This window comes from Schistocerca cancellata, chromosome 1 (assembly GCF_023864275.1).
Source record: "Schistocerca cancellata isolate TAMUIC-IGC-003103 chromosome 1, iqSchCanc2.1, whole genome shotgun sequence".
Lineage (NCBI taxonomy): Eukaryota > Metazoa > Arthropoda > Insecta > Orthoptera > Acrididae > Schistocerca > Schistocerca cancellata.
Window position 1 is genome coordinate 781,984,009 of NC_064626.1, and position 25,549 is coordinate 782,009,557.

The following is a 25,549-nucleotide window of genomic DNA, read 5'->3' on the forward strand; positions in this document are numbered from 1 at the left end:
TCCTGTCGGCAATGCTACAAATGGTCAGCTCTGCTTCCATCTTGCAAGCAAAACTGGCAGCCTTTACCACTGCTCTTAGCCGCTCGAAACCAATCTCTTCTGATCCAAAGTGACACACATCATTGATACCGACGTGAGCAACCACCTGCAGTTGCCCGCACCCTGTGCTCTTCATTTATCCTTTATTTAGCTTAGCGAGTGACTTCTACTAGCTGGGTATCTACTTTATAGTTATTTTAAAAGTAAAACCAATTGCTCATTTGCTTAAAGTATATTCAGTTCAATCTTTCAATAATCAAAAGTAAATTGCTTGCCTTTTTCCAAATTTTACATCATGTTACACTGAGGTTACTGAACGTTTTCACTTTTTTTTCATAACAAATTTTAAGTTAAGACAGTTATTTATTCAACCAGTAATTTCACTTAACTTTACTTTCAAAATTTGGTATTTCAGAATGAGGAACTGCAAACTCAGTACTTTCTGATTCATTTATTTTCTCGTGAATTGTTGTGCTGTGAAAAAGCGTGACAAGCTTATGTTGCCACGCCAGTGATTATTTGCCTATATTTCTTTGCCATTACCTTTCTCAAGCGGGCTGGCGACCGTTTAATTATCCGATTTTACATAATCAGTGTTTTCTTTGTGTTATCAGTCTTTTTTGCAGTAAATAGCACGTGCCTCATGTGCGGTTCGTGAGCGATTGCATTATATTCCACCCATTTCAAAATCATCATCTAAATTTTGCTTAAATTTTGAATAGATTCTTCCTTGAGACGGATCTGTTGTATACTTTCCTCCAACTAACCGGTGTTATTTTTATTCGGCAGCGGTAGCCTTTTTCACTGTGAAACTTCATTAGGCACATGAAATCACGATCAGTTATATCGCAGTCCAGTAGGCTGATTAGGAAGGGGGAAGTTGCAAGCCTACTGGACGTGTGTAGTGCTACCCTGCCACTTTCCACACGTTTAACGGGTCGAGTTCAGCGCCGGAGCATTGAGGTGTTTAACGCGGAGTCTTTGGAAGATGCAGTTCAGGGGGAAGTGGTTGTGTTTGGTTACGTTTTTCGTACTCTAACTTGGGCACACTGATTCACGTTACAATCAACATGAATCAGGAAGTTTATTCCATCATTCTCGGTGGCCAAATGTGGTCCTTTCTTCTATTCTCTCGTGGTATCTTGCGTCAACAGATTTCTTGTTGTACGAAACAGTTGGAATCACCATCGCACGTCGATGGGCTCACTAGATCAGACGACTTAATGTCATACTAAATACCTGGTACTATTTTCATCAGAGGGAGATACGTAGCATTTCATACCCTAGCAAATTGGTAGCTCTGCGGAATAGAATCGCCAGTGATTTAATCAGGTGAATAGCGTATACCTGAAGGAACTTGTGTAACTTTTATCTCGCCGAAGTGGCGGCGTTAGGAAGGTTCAAGCCAGTATTGGAATGTATTAGTGTGGCATACCGCGCGGGGTAGCCGCGCGGTGTGGGGGGCCTTGCCACGGTTCGCACGCCCCCCCCCCCCCTCTCCCGGGGGAGGTTCGATTCCTCCCTCTGGCATGGGTGTGAGTGTTGTCCTTAGCGTCAGTTAGTTTAAGTTAGATTAAGTAGTGTGTAAGCTTACAGACCGTTGACCTCAGCAGTTTGGTCCCATAGGAACTTAGGCTACCACAAATTTCCAAAAAATAGTATGGCATCCCTCGGGCGTGACTAATGCTTTATCTGGTACGCTTATTTTAACTCTCTCAGAGGATAGTCTTAAGAGCTTAGGAGTAGATCGGAAATGCTGTAACATGAAATTATTTTTATTGTGTCGTTAGCGTTTTGTACAATATTATGTTATTTGGTTCAAGACAAGAATAATGTGAAACAGGAATCTGTCAGGTGGGAGAGTGATGTTGAATATTTCTCATGAACAATATGAAGGTACGTTTATCGGTAAGCCAAACAGCTATTGACAATTGACGGGTTTTCACTGGATGAATGGTGGAGTTGCAAAAATTAATACAAAGATAGTTGTGTATTGAATTCTGCAAATGTTTCATTACGAAATTTGTTGGTAGAACAACAAACTAAAATAACTCTGGCATTATTCGACATTAGTATGGCATATCTTGTTCTATTAACAAAATTAGTGTCCACTTTTTTACAAAGTAATTAGTGTCCAAGTACTGAACTGATAAAAGAATAGCCTTAAGCACTCTAATATTTTCAAGTGACACAAAGACTGATTACTATAAATTTTGATGCCATACTATGTGTTGTGCAAAATTTAAATTTTCTGAGATCGTAGTGTGTCTATTTGGCACTTCCACGAAATCTGAAATTATTTTCTGTGGAAATCTGTTAATTATGAACAGATAGCGCTGCTATACTTATAGAAATCGAATGGGATGAATTACTAATTCGGGGAGATTCTCTGTAACCTTAAAAGCGGCGTTTTCCGCATTAACATTTCCACGGCATCAGACTATTGACGCAGAGCACTGTTTTCCATATTCATCAACAGTCCATGTACCTGAAACAGTTTTCGCAGTCGTATTGGACAATCTGCGCTTGGTACATGTGAATAAAGTAACTTTACATTACCAAGTATCGAGTTATTACTGGAACTAAATTTTAATCCGTAACACCAACAATTTTACGAGCGCACCCACGGGCCACATCATACGGTATTTGCATGCATTAATAATCTGTTATTTTCACGTTCTATTATAAGTAGATACGAATATTTTTGTCGGTAGTTCTTCTTCTTTTTGGTGGCGTTTACCCCTCCTTAACACGAGGTTGGTATACTAATTTTTGGACATGGCATAGTACAGGGTGTGACCGGCTACCCTTCCTGTTATCATCGCTTTCCTCTTTGGCACGGAATTTGTGTAACACAACTGTCTGCGTCTGTTGTTACATCATGTAAAAGTGTGCGAATATTTCCAAAATGTTTGTGAATCTTAAGCGTATGTACCAGCTCCATGTTAATCTAGTTGGATGTAGGGAAACCACCTAGAATTCACATCCAGGCTAGTCGCACACTGATCGTCGTCGTTAATCTCCCTCCCTGAATCACCGAAGCGGTGATCTAATGCCTGCGGCTATCTGCGCGGCTGATTATGTTTGTCTGTAATTCGTTTCGTCAATTACGGCTCTTTGTGATTTCGAAAGTATTTGCATCACGTCTAAACCATTCCTATTTACTCCTACAGGCAGACGTACTAAGTAGCAGCCTTGTAGTCTCTGCGGCTTATCTCGAAGCTGTCTGCAACTGACTTTCTCAATGCAGGGCAGCGCTCAAAATGGTTCAAATGGCTCTAAGCACTTTGGGACTTAACATCTGAGGTCATCAGTCCCCTAGACTTAGAACTACTTGAACCGGACTCACCTATGGACATCACACACATCCATGCCCGAGGCAGTATTCGAACCTGCGGCCGTAGCAGTAGCGCGGTTACGGTCTGAAGCACCTAGAACCGCTCGGCGACAGCGGCCGACAAGGTCAGCGTTCAGTATAATATTACTATGAGATTTAAAACCGTACCCTAGAGCGTGTTGAACGTCAACACTAGAAAAACTATTGCCTTTAAGAATTACGTCGTTTTCAGATGTTTTTATGAAATAGTACTTTGTTAACAACTACTAGTTAATTCCCAGCTTTGATCGATGTGAAATGTACCTATGAACATAACATCATACCAGAATTAAATAGAAGGCAACGGCACTGGCTGCAGTCCATCCTCACAAACAGTATCAGAATCACAATAGATTTAGGTACGTTCTCATCGAAAAAGGTACAAAACAGATGCCGCATAATTCATCCACAGATGTCCGTCGGAGTACACTACTTAAAACACTGGGTGGTTATAGTTAACCTTTCCCTATTTAACACGTTATAACGCGGAAACTAACTACCGTACGAGTACCAAATTTGCGAGAATTTATATCCAGGACATGGGGAAGAGAAACAATGCAGAATCAATTCAATTGAAACACTTAATGGGCTACTACGGTACATCATGCCATTACATACCGGTACCATTACCGCTACAAAAGGGACTCCGTATGGCATCCCTTAGTGTCCAGAAGATTTTTAAAGCGCAGTATTTCATTCTGCACAGCAGGACGAAGCATGTCCGTAGGTATGCTGCGTTTCAGATCAACACGTGTGTGAACGTTCCCTTGGTAAACCTTGTCCTTCAGGTAGCCCCACAACCAGCAGTCAGAGGGAATGAGATCAGGTAATCGTGTCGGCCAAGCTTTTGGAAACGAGCGGCTGATAATTCGATATTTTCCAAGTGTTTTTCGGAGGAGCAAGTGAACTTCACGAGCCATGTGCTGTGGGGTCCCACCTTGCATTAAAGCTTTTGAGTTGAATGTGTCTCTCCTGTAGGGCGAGTATGACATGCTGGCGAAGCATATCACAGTAACGATGGCCAGTCACACTGCACGTCCTTGGTCCTTGAGCTCCAACCTGTTAAAAAAAAATAATGGGTCAATGATGAACTTAGCCGTGAAGTCACACCGTATGTTGACACGTTCACTATACGGAGGAACTTCATGCATAGTGACTGAAGGTGAAGATCCCCACATTCGGCAATTCTGTTTGCCCATCCCACCTGTCCGAGAAAAATGCGCTTCGTCTGTGCATAGGATGGTCCACGGCCAGGGCTCATCAACTTCACTCCTTGCGAGAAGTGAAGAGCGAAGTCAACATGTCGTTTTGCGTTATGTCCTGCAAGCTGCTGTACGCTATGGGTCTTGTACGGATACTATTTGAGAACAGTTCGAAGCACCTTCCGCACGGTGGATCACGGGACGTTCAACTGTCGTGACACAGCACGCGCACTGTCTGACGATCGGGAATTGCGCGCAAGCGTTGTCTGCCATAGCAACAGCGATTTCATCAACCATCTGTGACGCAAACTGTCGTCGGCCTTTTTCTGGAGCGACGCCCAGTCTCCAGGTGATTCTAACTACTTCATCATGCTCCGCATAGCAAGTGGAGAAAGAGTACCCTTCCGTAATTCTTTCAGCCGGCAATTTTCTCGAAATGCAGCTGCAGCATTACTGCTGTTTTGATAATAGAGCTTCACCAATAATGCCCTGCTGCTTTTGTCCAAGCTCATGTTGACACATCAACAAGTGCACTGCGACTGGTCAGGTGTGTGAGACTATGAATCACGATGACTGGTCACTGCACCTGGTGGCCAAAGTTGGAACTGGACGGTGGCGCTGTGACGCATGGAAATCATGCACCCCATACTCTGGACATTAACGCTATCAAGTTTGGTACTCGTATGGTAATTAGTTTCCGTGTTATAACGTGGTACGTAAGGAACATTTAACTATAACCACCTAGTATATGCATGACTTAATAGTAGGTACGAGAAGAACGGTTACAATAGATAATAAGTGGGCTACGCAATAAGTGAAACGCTGTTAAATTGTTCATATTTTATTTCGCTATGGTTAACTGGATGGACTCTATGGTCAAGAACAAGCCACCTGCCTATGATAATATAATAAAAGCAAGCAGCATTAGTGAACGATTCAAGTCCTTAGCTAAATTTTATATTCATTTATTTATGTTTTATTTTGTTTCTTTCATCTACGAATGATTCATACTACCGCACCTTTTCTGTCAGAATTATATACGAAGTGTATGAGAAAAGTAATGAGATTGATAACACCTCGGGCGATTTGGCAAAGCTGTCTTGTTCTACTTGTGTAGACAGATGTCTTCATACCTTGCAGATGCTCGGCCCAAGTTTTAGAACCGTAAAGCCGAAACGTGATTTTTGAGACCTCCATTAGTGAAGTTATTTTTCTGTTGTGTGTTACGAAAATGGAACAGCACCGTTATGCCTCAAGTTTTGTGTTAAACTTGGGGAATCCACGAGTGCCCCTTGGAAAGTTTAAGCAGGACTATGAGGAACGTTCCTTATCAATACGACAAGTTTTTCGCTGCCACAAATCACTTTTGGAAGCCGGAGGACACGTTGAAGATGAACCTCGCTCAGGGAGATCTTCAGCTTCGGATTTAGACGAATACATCGAACATGTGTATTCACTTGTGAGATCAGACTGACATTTAACGATAAGGATAACTTTCAGCGTGCATCAAATTTTGAACGGAGTTTGCCACATGCGAATAGTTTGTTCCAAACTGGTGCCGGAAAGCCTCATAGCTGAGCAGAAGGACAGGCAAGGAAACTTGCGAGTTGATCTTCTTGAGATGATTGGTAATAACCACGAATAGTTCAGTCGTGTAATCACAAGTGATGAATCCTTGGATTTTTTAGTGCGATACTGAAATAAAGCGGCTATGTGAGGAATAGCACGACCGAAAAAAGTTCGAATGAGCAAATCAAAGAACAAAACTATGCTGATTTGCTTTTTTGACACTAGGGACATCGTGCATAAAGAATTTCTCCCTCCGGGAGCAACTGTCAACCAGGCGTTTTACAAATATGTCCCTGAAAGGCTCAGTAAAAGGTGAATCCATTGAGGTTAGATATTGCAGCCAAGTGGTTCCTGCATGATGATCCCCCTATGTCACATGGTCACTTTTATCACGAAATTTTTTTCCCTCTATAGGCATTCCAGTTCTTCCACAAGAGGATCTCCATCCTTGTGCCTTTTTTTCCTTTCCCGTTATAGAAAGATCTCTCAAAAGCATGTCATCTTTGGATTCTGGAGAAAATACTAAAGACTGTGGCCGATATGTTAAAGGTGTTGAATCTTTTCAGCGCTGCTGCCAAGAATGCGAACGACTCCAGCGGTGTGTAGCTACCGAGGGAAAACTACCTCGAAGAGAACAATATTGTTGTTTGAAATATATAAGAATTCTGATAGATAAACAATCAGTCTCATTACTTTTCTCACATACTTCGTAATAACGAAAACCGGCCCAGGTGCAAACATGCGATAGTATGAAACATAAAGTTTTCAATTGAGATCCGTTCTAATTCTGTTCAAGGATCAGCTAATACCCTGAAAGACAATAACTTTTCAGAACGTTACAGTTTACGACTTACCGCACACTTGCACCTGTCAAAGGAAGTGTTACTCGTGGCTTCTTCGTACTCGATTGCAATACTACACTCGTCCCTGAAGTGATAAGCGAATTCCTTCAGGCACTGCAGGATAATCTCGTAAAACATAGCAAGACTTTAGAATTCACTGGTGATCTTGGACGCCAAGCAAGGTAAGTATTCTACAGGATGAGCCAAAACATTACAAACACTGCACTCTCTGAAGCTGAATGACTGTCTTCGGGCACGTGGCAAACTAAGCGAAGTCATGACTGGACGGCGAGTCAATGGAGACCAGTCGCCTGGTCAGAAGATGGCTTTTCTTGTTCCCTTACGTCGATGATCGTGTCTGGATACACTGTCATCCAGTCGATAGGCTGCTGTAATTTTATACCACATACGTATGGTGGTCAATGGGACCGGTATAAAGCTAAGATGGATTTTCACCTGAGCTTCTATGGGACCTCTGCAAATAATCGAAGACACCACATGAACTGTGGAATATGTGAACATTATTGCGGGCCACCTTCATCCCTTCATACTTTTTGCCTTCCTAGATGGCGATGTCATCTTCCAACACGATAACTGCCCCTTTCACAATGCCACAATCGCGCTAGAATAGTTTGAGATGACAGTGCACTCACTTTGACGTCTCGGCTGCCAGCTTCCCTTATCTGAACACGGTACAACATGTGCAGGCCTCCAAACCACCGATCCGTACTTTATGGGAATTGCGTGATTCGGTGCTGAATAAGTCTAGAAACTTACCAACGATATGTCTAAGCGATGTCACGAATAATTACTGTTCTGTAGCGCACAAAAGGCTGTTCATCATGTAGTCTTAAGTTTTTGGGTCAGTCCCCGACAGATCACCGATATCAAGCGCTATTAACCTTGGTTAGCACTTGGATGCGTGACCGTCATGGACTACCTAGCGCTGTTAGCAATCGGGGTGCACTCAACCCTTATGAGCCCACCTCAAGAGCTACTTGATTGAGTATCAGTGGCTCTTGTCGCGAAAACTGCCAACAGTTGGGAGAGCAATGATTAGTCAGGCACTGTGGCTCCCAGAATACTTTTGATATCAAATAGACAAGCAAATTAATTAAATTGATCAATTAATTATCCAAATTGCCAGCCCAACCCCAACTCACAGATGATGTCATGTATTTTCCCCAGCTGGCACGTGCATCCCCGCCCCCTGCCCCTCCCCAACCTCCCTCTCGCCCACCTACCCTATTGGCTGGAATTTCGAATTTTGATGAGAATTTCGAATATTGGCGGGAATTTCACTGTCCCGGGGCCGTCCTGACGTCTCACCCCACCCGGAACTGGAACCCTGGTCCTCCTGGACAGAAAGCCCAAATGTACCCCCCCCCCCCGCCCCCAACAAATTGATACTATCCAGATGCAGGAGGGAAATGTTAGGTTAGTGTGCTTTATTTATTTTTGTTGGGAAACTGAATGAAAGGTCGCGTGTAATTACATAATTAATCATAAAGGTCGGTCTTAATTACACGACTCTGTGCACAGCGCCACACAAGGGGCGCCCAGTATCGCAATGCAGCTCGAAACTGACGATGCCATATAACTGCTGTTATTCCACTGGGAAAAAAAAAATTCGCAATGCCACTCGAAACTTGTGGCAGATGCACTCAAACTTTACTCATCACCTACAAGCTGGCGAAAACAAGGTTGGAGTGGAAATTGCTATCCTTATTTTGTGGTGGGGATTGCGTTCAACTGAGCAGATGTTGGTGTTGAAAGGAAACAAGATTAATAAGTGTATTACCTGTAACCGTACAGTTGAGGTCTGTATCTATCGCTGTTTGATGTCAGAGTTCGCTACAGACGCCTCCCCCTGCACTGGTCGACAATCACCCAGCAGCCCAGGTAATCGAAGCGTGTATATGCTACCACAGCTCATGGAATTTTTTCACTTTTCTAATCAATTACACATTGAAATTGCCATGAAAAAAATCAGCACTCGTAATCAATGGGTTATAATACAACACTTGTTGGGGGGGGGGGGGGCGGGATGGAGGTCTGGGGAAAATCGTTGTCCCAAAAAATTGCAACAGGGCACACGTGGGTGGTAGTTGAATGTGAGTTCTCCTCGATGTACGATCAGGAACTAGCGAAATTAAAGACACTCTTACCTGTCCTCATCCCTTCCTCTCCTTCCCTCCTTTCACATATGGTGGGGATATAAGCTTTTTCAGATGGTAACTGCTACCACGCAGTGTGCTCTTCTCTGTGGCACAACGCCCTCCTGCATGAGGAGGCGTACGTGGTCCCTGGGCACGTCCGGCCCATCTTGGGGAGATTGTGGCTGTACAGTTCAGGCAACTTCTCTTCGCCAACATAAAATGTTTTAACGGCCACCAAACAATGGTGAAATGAATGATGATAAAATAGAGCTGTGCCCTAGTCAGAGCGCAGCTCTGTCCAGCGACCACACACATAGTGGGCCCGCCCCAGTACTTCCTGCAGTCCATCGTTCTGCCATGCAGAACACTTGTCAATGCACTTCCTATAAAAGAGCATTCATTAAAATGGAAAACACAATCGTGACAATAATAAATGTCCTTTTTCAGACATTTCAGACATGTGAAATAACATTACATAACACAGCCTTGTACTCCATTTGCTCATAAGTCGGAAAAACACACAGTAATTTCACATTCAACAACAAGAAGCTATAATTCGAGAGGACATTGCTGTTTCGTACACAATGTTAGGTCCCGTTTTATCAATGTGATGCTGTATCACACTGGCGTTTACGAAACAAATCATGAGAGCCTGTCTGGTAATAAAACCTAGTGTAAGATTTCATCGCACCTCTCTCTTCCGAAACATCTATAACAAAAACCATTTGCATGTTAATATTTGACATTTTCGCTCCATAATTCCCCTCTAGAGATCTACCTGTTATCCAGCAGATAATCATTCACATTAGGAACAGATTCGTCCGTTCTAGTTTTGTAAGCAATTTGATCATCACAGTTTGTTTCATGCAATCTACTCACATGTCAGCAAAAACACTATTATTTCAGGTTCCAAGAAGAACTATAGTTGATGTGGTGCCTGCTTTGTAGTTAGAGGCTATAAAGTAAAAACTAATCCAATAATAGCAGTGACAAATATTTTTAAATAGCCAATCGTGACGATAATAATAAAAAATTCATGATTCCACAAGAATAGTTAATTTCTATTAGCTTTATAAGCAGAATAGTGTAGGTTTGAGAGAATTATCTACATCCAGACTTTAACTGGGCATACCACTCCCTGTAATAGAACCTCTTATAAGATTTCACTGCATCTCTATCTTCCAATAGATCGAGAAACAAATACTGTCTTCGTATTGACATTGGGCATATTACATATAAACATATGGCTTCACGGAAGCAGGTGGCCAGTGGTTGAAGCCCCTTGTACAGACCCGTGTAAAGTTTTATCAGTGGTACCGAAGGAAGACCATATCCAACAGACTATCAAACACAAGAGAGGAATCCTGTGTTTATCTTTCATAAGCAGTTCAATACATTGTTTTCAACTGTAACACAGTGTATCACTACAGTTTTGTACACTGCCATACCCTTTGTCTTTCTACCATGACTTCGAGATCTGAGTCAGGTGATAAACTGATATTAACATGTTTCAATCAATTTGCTCTCAGAGAAAGCTGAACAACACATGGTGTAAACTATGCTGCTCCCACAGTACACAGAATGGTAGAAATAAAGCACAGAGGTGGTGTTTCCCATTGACAAACATTTGGAAGACATTGCAATATGTGGAAACTGGATGAGTTTGTGGAATTGTAGGGAGTCTCCAAACAGCTATCCAAAGGTGAATGATCTATACAGTTAACCTCATCTTCCACACTGATAGAATAGCATATGTCTTGGTGTTCCATATCAAAGAGCATTGATTCCCCATTTTGCAGTCATGCACATGGTTTCTCTTTCAGTGTTGACCATTGGTTGAAGGTGCTATTTGCAGCACGTAATAGGTACTAAAAATAAAAAGAAATACTGGTATTTATTGGTGAAAAAAAAATGTGGAGGAAATCACAGAATGGGGAAACAGGACGAGTCTGCGCACTGAGGAACACTTCCAAACAACTGTCCGAAGTTAATGACCTCTATAGTTAATCCCATGCTCCACAATGACAAGTAGTAGGTACTACTACTACCAAGGCTCTCTCCGTCTCAACCATTATGTGGCATTGAGAGAATACCAGTGAAGAGATGGGATGGGAAAGACAACATTGATTTAGAACGATGTATTCTAATACACACGACAGTTGGCAGTACGATCAATTTTTGCAATTTTACCAGTTGTCCTGTAATTTCAATTCCAGCCAATGACAAAGCACAATGTTTTACAATTTCTGTATCACCGCTTCATCACCCATGAACTACTTTGCAAGTACCATATACTAGGTTGGGAATGCAGATATCCATTTGATCATATACACTAAAGCATACCAGTTGTTCCGTAATTTCAACACGAGCTAGTGACACAGAAAAATGCTTCCTAATTTATGTATCACCGCTAATTCACACCTCCACTACTTTTCAAGTACCATATACTTGATTGGGAATGGAGATTGATGATTGTGCAGTATGTTCATTCGGTCATATACACTGAAGTATACCAGGCAGCGCCCTATACCGATATAGTCAGGTTATCTAAAAAAATTTCCTATGTGGATAGGCGACACAGAGTATAAACTCAGAGTATAAACTCAGAGGCTGACAGATCCCCCATACATTGTTCCTGACTAATCCTGCGTGCAACGTAATCGCCAAATGAATCCGCAACTGACCACAAGTATAAGGATCCTATACCAACTAAATTCCACATCTCATAAAGGAACAGAGCGATCTGTGTTCGTAACTTTTGTTCCGTACCAATCTTACCCATTGCACCCATCCAAATGCAAAATATCTTTCCACGTGCATACGTGTGGAGGAGGGAAGTACCCCTTATCAGTGTATAGTAGATATCAGAGTTGAGATTTTTGCTGTGATACAACAGACGGTTAAGAAGAAACGTGTGGTTTATATAGGACGGAGCTGAAGACAGGTGGAGTTTGAACCATTTCAAGTAAATCAACAGCGCTATTAATTGTGAGGTATTATCCCGCCGTCTGGAGGCAGTACCAGAAAGATAGGAATGTGGAAATGATCGTAGAGCATAAAAACACACTCCTGAGCTACACAGTTGTGCACCTAAAAATGCTATATTTTTAAAGCCATATGGCTTACTAAGTCTTAGTCGTGCGGAATGGAATGGCCTTAATACTCTAATGCAAGATACACTCCAGGAAATTGAAATAAGAACACCGTGAATTCATTGTCCCAGGAAGGGGAAACTTTATTGACACATTCCTGGGGTCAGATACATCACATGATCACACTGACAGAACCACAGGCACATAGACACAGGCAACAGAGCATGCACAATGTCGGCACTAGTACAGTGTATATCCACCTTTCGCAGCAATGCAGGCTGCTATTCTCCCATGGAGACGATCGTAGAGATGCTGGATGTAGTCCTGTGGAACGGCTTGCCATGCCATTTCCACCTGGCGCCTCAGTTGGACCAGCGTTCGTGCTGGACGTGCAGACCGCGTGAGACGACGCTTCATCCAGTCCCAAACATGCTCAATGGGGGACAGATCCGGAGAGCTTGCTGGCCAGGGTAGTTGACTTACACCTTCTAGAGCACGTTGGGTGACACGGGATACATGCGGACGTGCATTCTCCTGTTGGAACACCAAGTTCCCTTGCCGGTCTAGGAATGGTAGAACGATGGGTTCGATGACGGTTTGGATGTACCGTGCACTATTCAGTGTCTCCTCGACGATCACCAGTGGTGTACGGCCAGTGTAGGAGATCGCTCCCCACACCATGATGCCGGGTGTTGGCCCTGTGTGCCTCGGTCGTATGCAGTCCTGATTGTGGCGCTCACCTGCACGGCGCCAAACACGCATACGACCATCATTGGCACCAAGGCAGAAGCGACTCTCATTGCTGAAGACGTGTCGTCCCTCCATTCACGCCTGTCGCGACACCACTGGAGGCGGGCTGCACGATGTTGGGGCGTGAGCGGAAGACGGCCTAACGGTGTGCGGGACCGTAGCCCAGCTTCATGGAGAAGGTTGCGAATGGTCCTCGCCGATACCCCAGGAGCAACAGTGTCCCTAATTTGCTGGGAAGTGGCGGTGTGGTCCCCTACGGCACTGCGTAGGATCCTACGGTCTTGGCGTGCATCCGTGCGTTGCTGCGGTCCGGTCCCAGGTAGACGGGCACGTGCACCTTCCGCCGACCACTGGCGACAACATCGATGTACTGTGGAGACCTCACGCCCCACGTGTTGAGCAATTCGGCGGTACGTCCACCCGGCCTCCCGCATGCCCACTATACGCCCTCGCTCAAAGTCCGTCAACTGCACATACGGTTCACGTCCACGCTGTCGCGGCATGCTACCAGTGTTAAAGACTGCGATGGAGCTCCGTATGCCACGGCAAACTGGCTGACACTGACGGCGGCGGTGCACAAATGCTGCGCAGCTAGCGCCATTCGACGGCCAACACCGCGGTTCCTGGTGTGTCCGCTGTGCCGTGCGTGTGATCATTGCTTGTACAGCCCTCTCGCAGTGTCCGGAGCAAGTATGGTGGGTCTGACACACCGGTGTCAATGTGTTCTTTTTTCCATTTCCAGGAGTGTATATTTGTCCACATCAGACATACAGCCACCTTGCAAGTTCCCTACTCCAATCACAACGGGTGACAGGCTTTAAGAGGTGAAAAATACTTTCTTCTACACTGTTCTGATGTCCTAGGAAGGCATCGTCAGTGTATATCCATAGATAGAGCTGCTTCTAAACCAACTAGAATCAAGTCAGGAGACTGCTGTTCTGTCTCTTAGGAAATTAATGTTTTTATACGTCTTTTTCAGTCAGAAACATGTGTAACTCAATCGCACTTTGCGCATCAGTCATGCTTATTATTAGTAACAGTAGCGGTTTTGACGGATGCGGCTATGCCTCACTAGCAAATAAGAGAGGAAAAAACGACATGAATATCTTCGTTAGTTGATACATAGACCTACCACACACGCCCTGTTGCACGGAAATGCACACAAAGAAGTAGTAACTCCTTATGAGGGAGTAAGCAACACGATCTACCCCGATGAACCATGGACCTTGCCGTTGGTGGGGAGGCTTGCGTGCCTCAGCGATACAGATGACCGTACCGTAGGTGCAACCACAACGGAGACGTATCTGTTGAGAGGCCAGACAAACGTGTAGTTCCTGAAGAGGGGCAGCAGCCTTTTCAGTAGTTGCAGGGGCAACAGTCTGGATGATTAACTGATCTGGCCTTGCAACACTAACCAAAACGGCCTTGCTGTGTTGGTATTGCGAACGGCTGAAAGCAAGGGGAAACTACAGCCGTAATTTTTCCCGAGGGCATGCAGCTTTACTGTATGGTTAAATGATGATGGCGTCCTCTTGGGTAAAATATTCTGGAGGTAAAATAGTGCCACATTCGGATCTCCGGGCGCGGACTACTCAAGAGGACGTCTTTATCAGGAGAAAGAAAACTGGGGTTCTACGGATCGGAGCGTGGAATGTCAGATCCCTTAATCGGGCAGGTAGGTTAGAAAATTTAAAAAGGGAAATGGATAGGTTAAAGTTAGATATAGTGGGAATTAGTGAAGTTCGGTGGCAGGAGGAACAAGACTTTCGGTCAGGTGAATACAGGGTTATAAATACAAAATCAAATAGGGGTAAAGCAGGAGTAGGTTTAATAATGAATAAAAAAATAGGAGCGCGGATAAGCTACTACCTACAACATAGTGAACGCATTATTGTGGCCAAGATAGACACGAAGCCCATGCCTACTACATTAGTACAAGTTTATATCCCAACTAGCTCTGCAGATGATGAAGATATTGATGAAATGTATGATGAGATAAAAGAAATTATTCAGGTAGTGAAGGGAGACGAATATTTAATAGTCATGGGTGACTGGAATTCGAGAGTAGGAAAAGGGAGAGAGGGAAACACAGTGGATGAATATGGATTGGGGGAGAGAAATGAAAGAGGAAGCCGTCTGGTAGAATTTTGCACAGAGCATAACATAATCATAGCTAACACTTGGTTCAAGAATCATAAAAGAAGGTTGTATACATGGAAGAACCCTGGATATACTAAAAGGTTTCAGATAGATTATATAATGGTAAGACAGAGATTTAGGAACCAAGTTTTAAATTGTAAGACATTTCCAGGGGCAGATGTGGACTCTGACCACAATCTATTGGTCATGAAATGTAGATTAAAACTGAAGAAACTGCAAAAAGATGGGAATATAAGGAGATGGGACCTGGATAAACTAACTAAACCAGAGGTTGTACAGTGTATCAGGAAGAGCATAAGGGAACAATTGACTGGAATGGGGGAAAGAAATACAGTAGAAGAAGAATGGGTAGCTCTGAGGGATGAAGTAGTGAAGTTAGCAGAGGATCAAGTAGGTAAAAAGACGAGGGCTAGTAAAAATCTTTGGGTAACAGAAGAAATATTGAATTTATTTGATGAAAGGAGAAAATATAAAAATGCAGTAAATGAAGCAGGCAAAAAGGAATACAAACGTCTCAAAAATGAGATCGACAGGAAGTGTAAAATGGCTAAGCAGGGATGGCTAGAGGACAAATGTAAGGATGTAGAGGCTTATCGCACTAGGGGTAAGATAGATACTGCCTATAGGAAAATTAAAAAGGCCTTTGGAGAAAAGAGAGCCACTTGTAGGAATATCAAGAGCTCAGATGGAAACCCAGTTCTAAGCAAAGAAGGGAAAGCAGAAAGATGGAAGGAGTATATAGAGGGTCTATACAAGGGCGATGTACTTGAGGACAATACTATGAAAATGGAAGAGGATGTAGACGAAGATGAAATGGGAGATACGATACTGCGTGAAGAGTTTGACAGAGCACTGAAAGACCTGAGTAGAAATAAGGCCCCAGGAGTAGACAACATTCCATTAGAACTACTGACGGCCTTGGGAGAGCCAGTCCTGACAAAACTCTACCATATGGTGAGCAAGATCTAGGAGACTGGAGAAATACCCTCAGATTTCAAGAAGAATTTAATAATTCGAATCCCAAAGAAAGCAGGTGTTGACGGATGTGAAAATTACCGAACTATCAGTGTAATAAGTCGCAGCTTAAAAATACTAACGCGAATTCTTTACAGACGAATGGAAAAACTGGTAGAAGCCGACCTCGGTGAAGATCAGTTTGGATTCTGCAGAAATGTTGGAACACGTGAGGCAATACTGACCCTGCGACTTATCTTAGAAAATAGATTAAGGAAAGGCAAACCTACATTTCTGGCATTTGTAGACTTAGAGAAAGCTTTTGACAATGTTGACTGGAATGCTCTCTTTCAAATTCTATAGGTGGCAGGGGTAAAATACAGGGATCGAAAAGCTATTTACAATTTGTATAGAAACCAGCTGGCAGTTATAAGAGTCGAGCAGTATGAAAGGGAAGCAGTGGTTGGGAAGGGAGTGAGACAGGGTTGTAGCCTCGCCCCAATGTTATTCAATCTGTATATAGAGCAAGCAGTGAAGGAAACCAAAGAAAAATTCGGAGTAGGTATTAAAATCCATGGAGAAGAAATAAAAACTTTGAGGTTCGCCGATGACATTGTAATTCTGTCAGAGACAGCAAATGAATTGGAAGAGCAGTTGAATGGAATGGATAGTGTCTTGAAAGGAGGATATAAGATGTACGTCAACAAAAGCAAAACGAGGATAATGGAATGTAGTCGATTTAAGTCGGGTGACGCTGAGGGAATTAGATTAGGAAATGAGACACTTAAAGTAGTAAAGGAATTTTGCTATTTGGGGAGCAAAATAACTGATGATGGTCGAAGTAGAGAGGATATAAAATGTAGACTGGCAATGGCAAGGAAAGCGTTTCTGAAGAAGAGAAATTTGTTAACATCGTTTCTGAAAGTATTTGTATGGAGTGTAGCCATGTATGGAAGTGAAACATGGACGATAAATAGTTTAGACAAGAAGAGAATAGAAGCTTCCGAAATATGGTACTACAGAATAATGCTGACGATTAGATGGGTAGATCACATAACTAATGAGGAGGTGTTGAATAGGATTGGGGAGAAGAGAAGTTTGTGGCAGAACTTGACAAGAAGAAGGGACCGGTTCGTAGGACATGTTCTGAGGCATCAAGGGATCACAAATTTAGCATTGGAGGGCAGCTTGGAGGGTAAAAATCGTAGAGGGAGACCAAGAGATGAATACACTAAGCAGATTCAGAAGGATGTAGCTTGCAGTAAGTACTGGGAGATGAAGAAGCTTGCACAGGATAGAGTAGTTTGGAGAGCTGCACCAAACTAGTCTCAGGACTGAAGACGACAACAACAATAACAAGCAACACGATTAGCAGCCAGAGTAAATGTAACAGTCTTATTACTGTTTACTTTAGTATCATCACATTTCTAGTAGCATTCCTCTTGCAAAGAGAATTCCTGATCTGATGTTAGGTAGGTTTACTCATGTGTAGGATAATATAGCAGTTTAGTCCTAACACTGCGTCTCTCGAGTCACCCTCCTCTCTCTATTGAAGGCGGTATATAAGCATCTGTCCACTCTCCTACAGAACACTCTACGAAACGGCTTAAGTCTGAAAAACGCATTAATTTTTCTCCTTAATACTTTAGGGATAACATTGCTTCTGAGAACCAACCGTAATTCAGTGATATCCGTATTCGACTGCATGTGTAAGAACAGAGTTCTGGATTGGGATACTTACGTTACACCGCCGTTAAGGTAGCCCGTCTGTGTAATACTGATATCATCTTTGGTAAAGTGTGTGTTACGAAAACCAACGTAGCTCACAGAGGGAGAGGTAGGGTCAAAAGTGAATGCAGACAAAACGTATTTTTAAGCTTCTCTCGGTCTTAAGTCTGCGGATACCCACAACGCACCTCAGTCCCCCGCACTTCGTGATACTTTTTCTCTGATTTTATGTATTCTCAGTCAATGTACCTAATTTTCCTAGTTTTTCACGATTTTACATATTTCAGTTCCCTCAATTTTATTTATTTTCTCCAATTCGTTATAATTGTACCAGGTTGTAATCGATTTTTACAGATTTGATGCCATTTATCCGATAGTTTTCCCTAGGTATATTGTCATATTGTTGGCATACCCATGCGTTATTTGATTTTATACGACGATATCTGCGTGTCCTATACACGAGCCTAGTAAAAACTCCTAAGGATTCCAATCTTCCCGATGATCTACATGCATGAATTTTGGATAGGAAGATCAACGAAATGTATAGTAAGACTCACCTCGTACCTAGTAGCCTGAAAATAAATCCGTGTACTGCTACCAACACATTAGAGAGCTTGGTTTGTCTGCATACTCATGCAGCGATGCCCTTGATGGAAACTCAAAGTTTGTCACAGTTCTACACGTCCATTTGACTTCCACTCTACCATGTAGGGACCATCAACAAGGAGTTGACATGTGTACTGAGTTTATTTCTGCAGCTGTTCTCATATTTTCTCCCGTAAGTACTGTATATGCTCTCATTGCTTACCAGAGGTGCTTCGTTACTTTTTTTTAATTTTTTGTACTTTCCAACTCTGATACGTCCCCACAACCGTATCAGGACAACTACAAACTGTAGATTTCGGGTATTTCTTTTTGTCCTAATAATAAGTTATTCGATAGTTGACAGTGTGTCGACTGTACTTTGCATCCTGGAACGTGCCAGTTTCCCTTGTCCGTACGTACAGAGTGCGCATCCCTCGCAGTTTATAGACGAACAGCTAGCAGGTTATGCATTCCAAGCGCAACCTTCCGGCACTAACAACTCTACAGACATGCGTATAGATACTGTGCATCCATATTACCCATCGCGGAGTCTCGATTTCAACCACTTATACGTTAGTTTCGACTCTTCTCTAGCCCTGAAAATGGCGAAAAACTCTTCGAAAAACAATTCTGTAGGGGAAATAACCAAATTTAAATTCATCCTGCTAAAGAGCATAGCATCTTCGACGCAAGTTACATACCGATATTTCGCAACAACTTTGTCTAGATTCTCCAGTAGTTACAACAAACCGAGACATCCTGCTGCGCCTTTCACACATCCTTTTATACTCTTAAAGAGCAACGATGACGGCACATGATCTTCCCAGTTCCGCTAGAATGTACCCTACAAATGCGTTGTGTTGACCAGTTGACCACATGCCCCTCAATATGCGCATCCAGGCACACCTATGGGGCCGGAGACGACAGAGCGCACAGCGGTCTGCCTGTTCCGTTGGGTCTTCCGAGGCCTGTTCGGATGGAGTTTAGTTTATACTTTCGCATTGGGTGTAGTCTTATTTATGCTGATGTGTTGGGTGTCTTCACACGTCAACTACAAAATGTGCCGGTACCCTACCACGCATCTACCACATTCCTCAACATTAGGCTTGGATGAAATTTGAGCTCAATTAGACGGGCATTTTATCCGAAAGTTTATACTTTAAATAGATGTTTACTAACTAGAACAACATATAATACTGAGACCAGTGGCAGCTCGTAATCACACATTCGAAAGCATCTCGCAAACCGCTCGTTTGCGTACCCAGTCTCCTGCGAAGTGCTTGCTTCAGTTATCTCATACTTGCGTGGATGTCAGTTTTTACTAACGATTGAGACATACAGGGTGCCCCAAAGAACACCGAAAACTTTAAGGACAGGTTCCCTACACCACAACAAGAAAAAAGTCTAGTAATCAAGGGTTCTAAGGCACATACCTTAAGAGATATGAGCACTTATACCTCTTCGATACTGCGAAACACATCTCTTCTACCACAGGCTCTTTGCTCGTCATATTTTGAGATCAGGTAGTATGGCCCAAAACAATAAGAAAGTACAGTAAACATGGGTTGTAAAATTAATATCTTAAGAGCTATTTATACTTGTTCGATAGAAGTGCTGTGTTTCAGAGCAGCAAAGATGAACAGGTGCTCATAGTTCTTAAAGTATGCATTTTATACCCCATGTTTAGTAGAAATTTTTTTCCTTGTTTTGGTCATTACTTTCTCCTCCCCAGATATGGAGACCAAAAACCTTTCAGTAGAAGAGACCAGTTTCATAGTATCGAAGACGAACAAGTACTTACACGTCTTAACATATGAATTTAATGTCCTTGTTCACAGACATTTTTTACTTATTTCTGTATAAGGAACCTGGCGGAGAGAAGAACTTGTATGTATGAAGACTCCATGTTATATAATTTTCTTTAAGATTAATATCTTTGTTTCTCCATTTAAAAAGAAATAATTTAGCAGTTACTTCTTTTCATCAACAGTGAAGCAAAAATATTCAGTAGAACAACGTAAACCGCCACATACGTCTATTACATTTCTTAGAAGTGCTGCTGATACAGAATCCACGCTCAGCATATTACGTATTTGCTACTACGTGAGGATCTTTTATTAATTGAGGGGTCTCGGCAAGAAAATGCCAAGCCACATTTTTGGTCAAATGAAACAAACTGTGTCATTTTGTACAATGAGTTACACTGCAGATGACGGCATCAAGTGGTTCTGCAAAAATCTCATTACATGGCACTGTTTTCAGGTTTCTGTTCTTGCCCGAATGCTTCACACATCTTCCGTATCGGCAAGTCAATGTTAAGCAACACAACGAATTGGATGAAGATGGCTTCTGGAAAGAAACTGAACTTTTCTACGGAAAATAGTTATGAAGACACAGACGCTCTGAATATTTACCACTTTCTGAGGACGAAGTAGTATCATAAAGTGAAATTCCGGTGTTGCTTGACGTTATATTGTTCTAATACTTCACCATGTGTATTTGGTGGTTGGACAACGTGTGGGTTTCTGTTTTATGAGACACGTTTCTGATACTTATTTACTTGCCTTTATGAAATGATTACAGTATACATTACTTCACACTATTTAGGTTCTTTAATTTTTTGTTATATATATCAACATATGCCAAAAGTAATATCGTTGCTTCGCACTTTCTTGATCTAAAGATTCGAAATCTACATTCATGAAAAATTTAACAGGTATTCTGAATGGAAGAAACATCAGAAGTAAAAGATTGTTATTATGAGTTGTTTACAACAATATAACTTTAATATATATACATATATTTATTCTTGTTAGGGTGACAGTAGCTCTGTTTCTCGAAGAAAACCGGCATGAAATGAAAGATTGCCATTCAGTAGTGCTCCAAAACAACAAAGCTCCAGAAGAGGTTGCAACTCACGAAGGAGGTTCATACGAATAAGAACAGAAGAAATGAAGTTCGTGAATATACATCTACAGCAGATAATCCTGCTCCAGCAACAGCAATAGAAGAAATGTGTAAATGTCCGTCAAAATGCTTTCAGTTGGATAAAGAAGGAATAAAAAATGTGTTTGTTTGAGTTTGGGACTTGGGAGATTCAGATAAGCAAAATGCCTACTTCTCTGGCAGTACAGAAGCATGTTCTGTAAAACGGAGATAGAAAAAAAATTCTCCAGAAAATTGTTACAAAAATAGTATTTTCGTTTTTAGAGTGAAGATTAATGGAAAGTCGGTGAGAGTTTGTAAAACATCATTTATGAGCATTCATGGCCACAGAGGACATATCAAAAATATAACATCAAGAATAGAAATTAAAGTTTGAACATCTCCTTCTGATAAATTAGGTAAACATATCAACAGGTCTAATGCTTGTTCTAGTGATGCAATGAATAGTGTCCATGCTCATATTAAGTCCATTCCCAAGTACTGCTCTCATTACAGTAGGTCACAAAATCCTGAAACTGTCTACTTATGCAGCGATATGAATATCACACTGTCGATACTGCAAGAATGCAAACGTACAAGCAGTATCTCAAAGTTAGAACAGAAAAATAATCAGTGAAGAATATAATGTGGGCTTTAAATTTCCAGCAGTAGAGACAAGTAAAACATATGACTCCCTCCAGATAGAGGTAGAAAATGGGACAAGGGAAGGGAAGGCTGCCAGATGTATAAAAAAGGAATTGCACTTGCTTTATGCTGTATCCTTTCAGTCCAAACTAAGTGAATTTTCAGAGTTGTCCACGTATGATCCTAATACACATGTCATATCCATAGATTTGCCCGCTAATATCTGTTGCCTTCTACTCCAGTAAACCGTTGGCATGTAATGTTCAAATGATGATTGTGGACAGAATATTGGACATATGACATTGGTAGCTGCATTCTGAGATATTTGAAAACAACAACTATTTCAGCAAAAAAAGAAACAATATGTATTTTCCAACAACTGCAGGAGTTAGAATAGCAACTGGAATATAATTACAGTTTGCAGTTATCTGAGCCACACAAAGCGGTTTGAAGAAATTGAGCATTATTTCCTTATTCTTGGACACATTTACTCGCCCTCTGATGGAGACTTTGCTAAAATTGGAAAATATCAGATGGGACAACCCAATGTATACTCTCCATCACATTCGACATAAATAACTGCTTCTTGTGGCCGTAGACGCAAGTTCAGTGTCATAAATATGGAAAGTGGTGATTTCTTTGACATAACAAGATTGAAAAATGCGCTGCTTATTACTAATAGGAAACAATGTGTTAGTGGTGTTCAGCTTAAATTCTCGGAGGCTGTATGCTTCAGATTTGAACATACCAACCCATGTGCCATGAAACTGAGAAACAGAATGAACATGGAGTTTGAAGAGGTATCCAGAAGGCAGACAGGAAACCCAAGTACCATGGCTCTAAGACCGAAATATAGTGGACCTGTTGAAATTAAGAAAATCAAACTGAATGATGTAATGAAGCTAATGGATAATGTTCCACCAGTCTATCACAGCTTTCGTCGCAACTTGCTGCACGCTGCTGTTAGTGAGGAAGATAATGGAGAAAGAGGTGCAGAAGTATTTTATGTCATTATTAATCAATTTTTGAAATGCAACATTGTCTGTTAAGAAAAAAAGTAAATAAACATTTGCTTGTAAGCACTTACAATGTTAATTCAATATTTTTCTAATACAAAAAAGTGGTTCAAATGGCTCTGAGCACTATGGGACTTAACTTCTGAAGTCATCAGTCCCCTAGAACTTTGAACTATTTAAACCCAACTAACCTAAGGACATCACACACATCCATGCCCGAGGCAGGATACGAACCTGCGACCATAGCGGTCGTGTGGTTCCAGACTGTAGCGCCTAGAACCGCTCGGCACTCTGGCCGGCTTTCTAATACAGGTTACGTTTTTCATTCAACATAGGTTCCAGGCAACATATCATCTTATTTTAAAATATTAGTTTCTATATCATGTAGTTTAAAATATTTATTTTATGTTTCGTAAAACAAATGAAAATATACCAGAGAAATATACTACATGTGTTGAACCAAAATTTAATAATTCACTTGACTTGAGGATTTGCTCAAACATTAATACGGCTTAATCTCGAAAGCATAAAAATACGGCTCGGTACTTTCTTGCCAGGGCTCCCTCAGTTTAAACAGCGAAAAACCTGCATCCTCACATTATTTTAAATTCAGGCAAAAATTTTTGTCTTATGGTAATAAGTCCTCATTAGGAGAGAGATTTTCTGCAATAGTGGACGGAGGCAACCCACTTCTCTCTGTACTTCTATGCAAGCTATAAAATATAAGCACAAATTTGCATCATTTTGGCTTGTTACTCTGAGTGTATGATCACGTAGCTTCAGTAATTATACAGTCATACATTTCACCATGGGGGTACTGGTACTGGTATTGTCAAAATACCTTCGACATAAAATACCACTTGGTATTCCCCCTAAACTCGAACAGCATTCCAGAGGGTCTGCAGCTGATGTTCGAGACTTGAAAAAGTCTCTGAAACCATATCGTTTCATTTACTTACAGATTTACCAATCATGGTGGGGCAATTATCATCACAATGGGCAGGCATTCGGGGGTACAACATTTCAAATTTCCATCAGGCCACGCAGATTTATGTTTTCTTTGAATCTCCTAAAGAGCTCCAGGCAAATGCCGGTATGGTTCCTTTAAAAAGGGCACAGCCGATTTTCTTCCTCATCCTTTCGTAATCGGAGTTTGAGCTGCGTCCCTAATGAGCTCGCAGGCGATAGGACGCTAGACTCTAATCTTCCTTCTTCCCTTCAGTTCTTTGAGAGTACCTCTTACTAGTGATCCTAACAGCAGTGCTATTCCTTCAGAGGAATATCGTTCAGACGTAAAAATAAAATTACATCGTCTAGGATTTTCGCTTTCTTGACAATGTTATCATATGTTACCGTCCTATTGCTGTTTTGTTTTCTCTTTTATCAAAGAACTAATTTATTTCTTGGCACCATGTTTTAGTGGCGGAGAAATTTTTCAATAAAAAATTACCTTGGCCAACACTTTTCAACCTTATTCGTTTACCGTATCAGATGAATAGGTGATGTACTGGGCTGCTCTTGGTCAGCTCGCCTGGGACAGGTGTGACCGCAGAGCAGGGAGCAGCCGTGTTGCGGGCGGCCTGCCATCTCAGGCGCCACCTGCTCCACCTCCACCCCCCGTCGCCCCGTCCCAGCCACGCCCAATTAATGCGGCAGCGACTGGCGACCGGTGCCTCCTCGGCCTTCCTAATCAACTGGCGTGTAATCTCAGCCACTCGCCAATTAGGCTCGGAATGAGCCCAAATTGGGGCTATCGCCTCCGAGTGCGCCGTCTGCTGTGCCTGTGCTGCCTGTAGCCTTCCCTCTTTGCGGTTTCTCCGCATTTGGCCAGCTACGGCTGTGCTTTGTCACCTGCTGTACCGTGCTCTGGTACCTCGCTGTGAACATTACCTTCGCATAAGCGCTGTTAGATGAATGCAATAATTTCGCAACCTGTACATTTGCAAAAATACCATTAAGACCTTGGCCGATTAAAATTTTAATGACACTCTTATTACTGGTTAAACGACACTGAAGTTATTTCTAAGAAAATGATAAACAGTGCACATTATTTTCAAAGATAGAATCAGACTGACCTTTAACGTCCTACTGACGTCAAGGTTGCTGGAAACAGACTAGTATCTCATTTACATTTGTACAACAAGAAAAATATTAGGAAAGGATAGAATCTAGGGCGGATCCCACTCTGTTAATTAGCGCATCACTTTTCGTAAGCCCTCTAATATTCTTTTCGTACAAGCAAACCATCATCTTCTAGTAAAGAACATTATAAAGCTATACGGCATAATATGGAAGAGTGGACATCCCTAAATGTGCTCTAATATCCATTGCTAGTTAAAAGACAAACGGACTTCGAAACACGATTGTTTAACTAAACGTGTTTTATACGAAGAGAATCATTTGTGCTACTATAAGAAATAACGAAGAAGCAATATGCCGCGAATTGCTACGTCATAACAGAGGTTTTTAACTTACTGAAGTACTGTTGTTTCAGCCTGATAGAATGT